Raw genomic sequence first — 8,785 nt, 5'->3', positions numbered from 1 at the left:
TGTGGTTTTAGTTGGCTGACTTTCTGAGCATCTGTTTTTGATTAGGGAAAAACAAGGGCGTAAGTAGAGATCTGGGGCCCTAGAGAGGTTGATTGAACTATAGAGTTAATGTTTTAGTCTTTAGTAAATTTAAGTTAAGACATTGTTATCCAGAGGATTTAGGCGGTGGTTGAAATCTTTGCAGTAGGAATGTCTGGGTTACAGTTTTTGTTTGTTTGTTTTTTGTTTTGGCCACAGGAGCCCATTTGGGTTAAGGCAGAGCCTGAGCAGGTAGAAGCAACAGGATCCAGCTTTTCAGGAAAGTTGGTGAAGGATCATGGATCCTGAGCATAGGAAGAGGGGATAGGCTTGCCTGTGGGAGCCAGGGGCTCTTAGTACAATTTGAAGGCATATTTTATTAAGGACAGGATATAGGTTGGCTATGTCTACTGTGATACTCTGGAGTGTCAATTAGAGACTAGCTGGAATGAAGTCCAATATTTGTATATGTAGCTGAGGTTTTTGTATATCACTTCATATTATTAGTTGCTATATACACTTTAAATCTCATGACTTTCTCTACTGAGTGATTGCTGGGAATGTTGCAATTTTGTCAGAAAAGGGGAAATTCACCTATGTGAGTACTTAGTGGTCTTATGCAGCAATCTGATTGTTCAAAGGTTTTCTAAAAACTGTTGCATTGTGAAAGTTGGGATACTTGGCATTATCAGTCAGGGTCCAGTGAGGATGCTGAAATCTCTTCAGTTATTTTAACAATAAATTCAGTAACAAGGTATAAAGAAATTTTAGCAAAGTAAAAAGAAAACAATAAGGAATCAGGGAAGGAGAAACTCCACGAAGTGGAATCCATCCCTGGAGCTAGGAAAATAAAAAAGAAGAGGTTGGAATTCTTAACACTTATTCTTACAACTTGTATGCTCAGAGGAGGGTCTTCATGGGGTTAAAGTCCAGACTTCTAAAGATAGCTGGTTCTGGTATTCATGAGGACACTGTAATGAATCTGATTCTACAAGGATTATAAAAACTGAAAACTGCATTCAGCTACTGTCAAGGGATGATACTTCCACCACAGTGGTGAAGAAGTACTGGGAGAGAAATTCTCACAGGAAGCAGTCAGGAAGGAGAAAGACCTGCCTCCTTCCTCTAGTCTTGAAGTTGCCTCTAGCAAAGCAGGAATATAGATTGCACATCACAAACTGGGCTATGGAAAGGTGGTTTAGGAGCTGAGAGAAAATGCATAAATAACTTGCAGGGCTTTTGGGTTTTTCTGGGACAAAGCTTTGGGTATACTGGGCCTGAGTGCCCATGGAGATGAGCTATTACTCAGAAAACCCTTCCCAGTTTATCTGTCATCACTTTCCCAGCACCTACTAGAGGAATCCACAGAGAATTGCACAGAGCTTGCTCAGTGGGATTGTGGATTGAGTGACTGACACAATGAATCCAGCCCTCTAGAGCTTGGTGATCCTGGAGATGGGAATAAATGCCACAAGACCATTTTTATCTTTGTCTTTCTTCCATAAATATAAGATTCATACTACTCTAACCCATACACCTGGTATGAAGTGACTGCCTAATATACTTTAATGTATCCAGGAAAAAAATATGTGACAAAAAATCAGACATGGAGAGTTAGAAGGGTGGGGAGCTCTTTGGAATAACACGTTAGAATGCATTTCTACCTCTTTCGGAAAAGCAGGGCAATGAGAATGAGAATTCCATCTCCCACACTGTTGCTCAGAGAGAGGAACCTTTCTAAAATCACAGATTATTGGCAGCTCATATTTGCAAGGGATATACTGGAAGAGAGAAAACCTGCTTATATTCGACACTGCACTGAATTGAGTTGGAATTAATTGAAAATGACAGTACTACAGGATGTCAGTCTACTGTTGACAAGCTGGGGGTTTTGGAGAGCTGGTTAATTGTCCCTTGTACACAGCTCAGACCACTCTCAATTGGCATGTAAATAAGCACAGGACATAGAATATTAGTGAGCCATAGAGCCAGGTACTAAGAGAGGCAAAGGACTAGGGTAGCTCTGGCTAAAGATTTCACCTTTTCTTTTGGAGAAATAATTAGAGTTGATGAGAAATATAGAATATGCACTATTATTAGAGTATATATGCTTGGTTATATCAATTATTTTAAAAATCAGACATTGTTGAGAGTCCATTATTCTAGACCCCATTCCTTTGCTTGTAAAATTGTCTGGTTTATATAGTGAAAAGTTGACAAATATAGCTTTTAAGTACAGAATTCTGTGTGGAATAGATGTAGATTCATTCATTTGTCCTACCTTCCTATTACAGTTCTTCTTGATATGCACAGATTTACTCCATTCCAGTTGGCTTTGAATCATACTTTTTCTGACCACTCACTATTAATTATGACTTCTTTACCTGACTGGTTGTTTTTATTGGGCAGTCCTCTCTAACTGCACCCTTTGACTGGTGATGGGAGGTAAGGAGTTCATTTCCATCCCAGTGGAGCCTTGTCCCAACTAAGGCCAGGAGTGGCATCAGGCATTTCTTAAATCATCCCTTTGTGATCACAATATAAACTCAAGGAAGAGTAAGTTCTATGCTTTCTTCTGTCACTGATGTCAGTTACAGTTAAGAAGTTAATGTCCTGAATGACCAAGTCAAATGACAGGTGCTGCTTACAGAACAATATCTGAATTATGTATATTCAATATCAATCTACCACATATTATACTACATTTTGATCTGGTTGCAGACAAGTTTGGGGGAGGAAAAAGCTTCTAATTCCTGGGTTTTAGGGAATGTTTATCGTGTTTTTGTAGTCTGCTGAAACTTGGTTCCATGCTTTTTAGAACTTCTTGAGAATACTCTTACAGGAGTTGTAAAAAGCACGACCAGTGTCAGAAATGGAAAATGCAGTCTCCAAGGGCCAGTGGTGTATAATTGCACCTTTGGTCTGCAACAGGAAGTGTCATTCCTGAAATGAAAAACATAAGGTTACATGCTATCAGTTATTTTGCCGGGCTGTTAGGATTGCTTGAAACAGTCAGGAATTACTGGTTTAGAACATGTCCGTGGGAGAAAAATTGAAACCGCAGAAGGATGTACAGATTAAAGAGAATAAACATTTTTCACTTGATGATATGATACTGTGAAGAAAATCTTTGGAACAAAAAGAGAGAGGGATAAGATGTCCAGAAGGGTGTAATTTTCTCTGCATATTTGCCTGCCTCTTGAAAAAATTAGCTGATGGGTAGCAGTGGGAATAAAGGGCCAGTGGCCCTGTGAAGTGTTTGGAGTGAACAGAGAGCTCTTTTGTAAAACGCTGTGACAGGCTGCTTGAAGTTTCTAGGTCCAGACTGTTAAGGATTATAAGATGATGTGAATCCATGTTGGAAATATAAGTTCATTACCATTCCAGGAATAGGGAGCTAACTTAGGTTTTCCTTTCCTTATGGAGGGATACAGGTAGATTTAAAAGGATTTTGTCATTTTTATCCACTTCTAGAGCAAGTTACGTCTCATTTATTTGTTTAATGGAGGAACAGCATGCTTTGCACAGCAATTTCAAGGTGAATTGTTAATTTCCATGACTCATTCACTGAAAAGCATTGTTTGTTTATGTTGACTATATACCTACGTTTGTGCTGGGAGAATGTCTTGCTCCTTGCCCAAGTGTAACTTTCCCCCTATAAGTTGTGGGAATAAAGTTAATTTTTGCATTTTTTAGTGATGAGATCTATAAAGCTGAGTACATTACCAATTCCTTTGCATTTCTTGCTTCACATTTTTCTAACTGGATGAAGGAGTTGAGTTATATATATACCTACTACTTTGACTTTAGGAACTGAGTATATTTGGGTTGAAAGAGTGTAAGTTGCTTGATGGGAAACATAACTAGAAGTATTGCATCCCACTGCCAAAAACTGTGCTGATTTCATCTCAGTGCCTACTTTTGTCAATAATGTGTGAATACCTGCAGGGTTGAATTGAGAAGGATTAATTAAAAGACTGACTTATGATATCTGTCACCTGTTGTTGAGAAGTGGCATCATTCTGAAACAATGCATTTGTAATCCCTTACCTACAGGAAAGCATCTAACTGAAGGGTTTGATAAAATAAGATGCTGTAGGGTTATATTTGATTAACTTGATGAGCCTCCTTCCAAAGGCTATACTTTGCTTTCCTTTGGATACTGTGGTACATGATAAAACCATAACATATTTCAACCATAGAAATTGATATGCTATTTATTGAACAATTCTACTTAATGTTGTAGTAGCCCAATAATTTTAGCCTTTTTGCAAAAAAGATAGTGAAAACCTAATGATTATTTTCGTGATACAAGATTGGACTCAGGGCCTTTGCACTGAGCTACATCCCCACCTTCTTATTTATTTATTTTTACATTGTTTTGAGATAAGGTCTTACTAAGTTGCTAAATTACCCAGGTTGGGCTTGAACTTGCAATTCTCCTGCATCAGCCTCCCAGGGTGCTGTGATAACAGGCATATACCACAGACCTGGTTAATGACAAAAATATTTTAAAGGAACCAAGATATGTGTTGCTCTAGGAATAAGTTTATAAATGACAGAGAAATCAACCCACAAAATATCTCATGTGAGCTTGTTATTTTCAAATCTTTGTTTCAGTTGATGCTCACAGTTCATTGGGAAGAAAGCTAAGAGCATGTCACATGATGAAATCTAACATTCTGGTCTGTATAACATAAATACAGTGATGAAAATGAGGAGTATGCCACAAAAGGGACAGCAGAGCTTTTCCTCCTAGCTTTATCTCAGCAACCATCTCTCAGTAGATTTCCATTAATTTAAATATATATCCTGATGAAATCAGGCCATTATCCAACCTTGTCTTGCCTTTTCTCAACAAGAGAAAATACTTTCTTTGCTGAAAGAAAGATATTAATGCTGTTTATGTTCTCATTTCCAGCGTGTCTGTTGTGTGCAGGGAAAAAAAATCCAGCATAGGAAATAGGAGCATGCTGGAAAGCTTTTTTTTTTTTAAATCCCAGGGAAAGCAAAATTTGGCATCATAATCACGATTGTTCTTTTCTGCATGTATTTACCAAGAGGTACTCTGATCTTGAAGTACTGAAGGACGTTTGTAAAATCAAAAGTTCTTTGGAAAGGAAACATTAAAGATCTCCTTCCAGCTGCAGTCTTTCTACAAACAGGAAGCAGGCCCCAAAGAAGTGTTTTCCTGAACTTGGGACATTTTCCCTGTAAAGAGGATTAGCTAGTAAAATATGACAAAAAGTATGAAGTCTGATTTAGTGAAAGGTATCATACTAATAATCTGTAGTATTCTGAGCTATAAATTATTGTTTCTTATTGCTACATATTTTTAGTGCATAATGATTGTATTCACCATGGAGAATTGGTACATGTCCACATCACATCTCAATACATTTTTATTCCCTTCCCCTCATCTCCTCCCACTTCCATCTCTTGGTCCCCTTTTCTTTTGCAAAAGAACTAAAGTATTTTGAAGAAAAAGATTTATAAAATAAGGAGTTTTGTTATTTTAGGGTACTGTAACTGTCCATGAGGAGGGATGTTTGGATTCTGCTTAATGAAAAGATAATTTGGTTTTATAGTTGGCCTTGCGTATCTGATGGTTCTGAATCTGCAGATTCAGCCAACTGTGGACGAAAAGTATTTGGAAAGAAACTGCATTTGTACTGAACACATACAGACTTTCCCCCTTATTATTCCCTAAACAATATAGTATATCAACTATTTACATTGGATTTACATGTATTAGACATTATAAGTAATCTAGAGATGATTTATATAGGTTAAGGTTGATCTTTGCAGGTTATATGAAATGCTACATTGTTTTATTTAAGCAACTTACATAACTATGGATTTTGAAATCAATCCCTCATGGACAGCAAGAGATGATTTTACTTAGTAGCATTTCAACACACGTGACTGGCATGGCTGGGATGAAATAATTTTATGTGTTTTGCTTGCCTGTGTCCACATTTATGTCAGAGAGTAAGAGTAAATGTGTAAGAATGTGTTTATCACATTATAGATTATTGGTAGACAAATAAATCCATTTCCTCACTGCTCAGCTAGCATAACTCTACAGTATATTCTCCACAGTCCTCCAGATTTCTCTCTAAGGGCTGTGCTTCAGTTGAATACAGTGGCGCCTTGGCTGATAATGCATTATTAGATGCTTTCCTTTCCTTGCCTCCTTTCCTTATTCCATTACCAAGGTTACTGGGATCATATCCTGTAGGAACCATTTATACTTGCATCTTTGTCACAGAGTCTGCTTATAGGGAAACCCAAACCAAGATACAGTTAGATAAAAATAAATAAATAATTAAATAAATTCATGAGACTGAGAGGGAAAGCAGAGAATAGATTTTAGAATGGATGAACGTGGTGTTTTATTATAAATGTAATATTATTTACTAACTGTGATGAACAAAATGACATTATTTACATGACAAATTACAAAAATTGAAAACAAGTGACCAAATCAAATGAGATCTTTTTATTAGTACATGTTTTCAGTACATAACGTTTACTTTCTTTGTGTGTAGTTGGTACATGTACATAACACATCTTAATTCCTTCTTTCATCCGCTGTCCCTCCACTCCTTTCCTTTCCCTCTATCTCTTGATCCCCTACCATTTCAGAAAGATCTATTTCCCTACTTTCTGTTAGATATCTTTTATTTTGCTCTTTATTTATAATTTGGATTTCTCATAGAAGAGAAACCATACGATATTTCAGCTTGTGCATCTGATTTATGTCACTTAATATTATGTTCTCAAGGTACATCCATTTTCCTACAAATAACTGAAGTTTATATTTCTTTATTGCAAAGTAGTCTTCCAAGGTGTGTAAATAGTGCATTTTCTTTATTTGTGTTGGACATATGTGCTACTTTTATTATTTATCTATTATGGATTTTGCTTCTATAAACATGGGTATCACTGTAATGTGATTTTTTTATCTCTTTTTTGTTTTGTTTTGTTTTGGTTTTGTGAGACAGGGTCTCCTTTTTTTGTTCAGGCTGGCCCTGAACTATGTAGCCCAGGCTAGCCTTGAACCAGTGGTGATCCTCCTTCCTCCTTCTCCTGAGAGCTGGGATTACAGACGTGCACCACCATGCCTGGCCCTATGTCTTTAACACTTTGAGGAAAAAACTTAGAAGGAGAATAGCTGAGTTTAATGGAATTTCTAGTTTTTGTGTTTTGAGGAATCTGCATCCGGATTTCCATAGTGGTTTTAGTAGTTCACCTTCCTAACAACTGTGCTGAAGGTTTCCTTTTTCCCTGCCCCCTTGCTAGCACTTGTTATTATTTGATTTCTTGATGATGGCCATTTTTGGGGGGTAGGATGGTATTTCAGGGCAGTTTTAATTAGCACTTCTTTAATGGTCAGTGACATTGTTATTTTCTTCCCATTTTTATTGGCCATTTGTACTTCTGTGAAGTGTCTATTCCTTTAACTTGCCCATTTTTATTAGATCTTTTATATTTGGGATATACTTGTTTGCATTCTTTGTATATTCTAAATATTAGTTCTTTGTCTGAGGAATAGCTGGAAGCATTTTTTCCCATTCTGTAGATTTTCTTTTCACTCTGTTAGTATTTTATTTTGCTGTGCAGAAGTTTTTAAATTTGATATGATTCCATTTGTTGATTCTTGGTACTATTTTCTATGCAACTGGGATTTTGTTCAGAAGCCCCTTGACTATGCCTATGCCTATGACTTCAAGAGTTTTATCTATTTTATCTTCTAGTATGTTAAGTGTTTCTCTATTAACATTTTGTTCTTTGATCTATTTTGTTTTTAGTTTTGTACATGGTGAGAGTTACGGGTCTAGATTCAATCTTGTGCATGTGAATAGCCAGTTCTCCCAACACCATTTATTAAAGAGGCTGTCTTTCTACTGATGTGTAGTTTTGAGCCCTTTGTTAACGATCAAATTGTGAGGTTTTATTATTATTGTTCAAGCCAGTTGCATAAAACTAGTCTCCACACTATTAAGAAAAGCATCACTGAGTAGAATTAAAAGATATGGATCTCATGCCGTCTGAGAAGGCATTAAAGGAAATGGAGACCTGTAAAAGAGAAAGTAAATGAATCATTAGAGCTTTCCTCAAATTTTCAAAGAGCTGAAAGTGGACTCATTTTGAATTGCATACTCATAAAAGGACTGACTGAGGGACCCATTGAAGGGATGTAGCATTCAAGTATATTTAGCATGAGACAAATTTGACATGTAATCTCACATGGATAATTTGCAACGTAAACTTCCCAAGACTGGGTTTCTCATCTGGAAAATGTGAAATAATTTTATCTTCCAGGGCTGGAAATATAAAGAATCTTATCCTCTTTTCCAAATTCTGCAAAAAGCTAAAAGTTGTAAACTACAACATTGAGAGCCTTAGTAGTGAAAATCCATTACAGTGAGGTGTTATTTCACTTTTATGCACATTAATAGCATAAGATAAGGAGACTCATTATGGTGTATTTGTACATGGATATAACATTTTTTATTAATTTTATTCCCACAAACTCCTCTCCTCTTCCTCCCTTCTCCATCCCTTTCTCTTTGTCTAGAAGATTACCCTCTAATTTTTCATCCTCTCATTTATTTATTTTAGATTACTTAAAGGAAGCATATGATTTTTAACTTTTTGAGAATGGCTTATTTCTCATAACATGATGGTCTCCAGTTTCATCCAATTTTCTGCAAATGACATGATTTTTTAAAAATTTGTGGTAGAATAATACTTTATCATA

The sequence above is a fragment of the Fukomys damarensis genome, unplaced genomic scaffold (genome assembly GCF_012274545.1).
Source record: "Fukomys damarensis isolate Sample0158 unplaced genomic scaffold, DMR_v1.0_HiC HiC_scaffold_39, whole genome shotgun sequence".
NCBI lineage: Eukaryota > Metazoa > Chordata > Mammalia > Rodentia > Bathyergidae > Fukomys > Fukomys damarensis.
The sequence above is the reverse complement of the archived record's forward strand: the minus strand, read 5'-3'. Positions refer to the sequence as shown.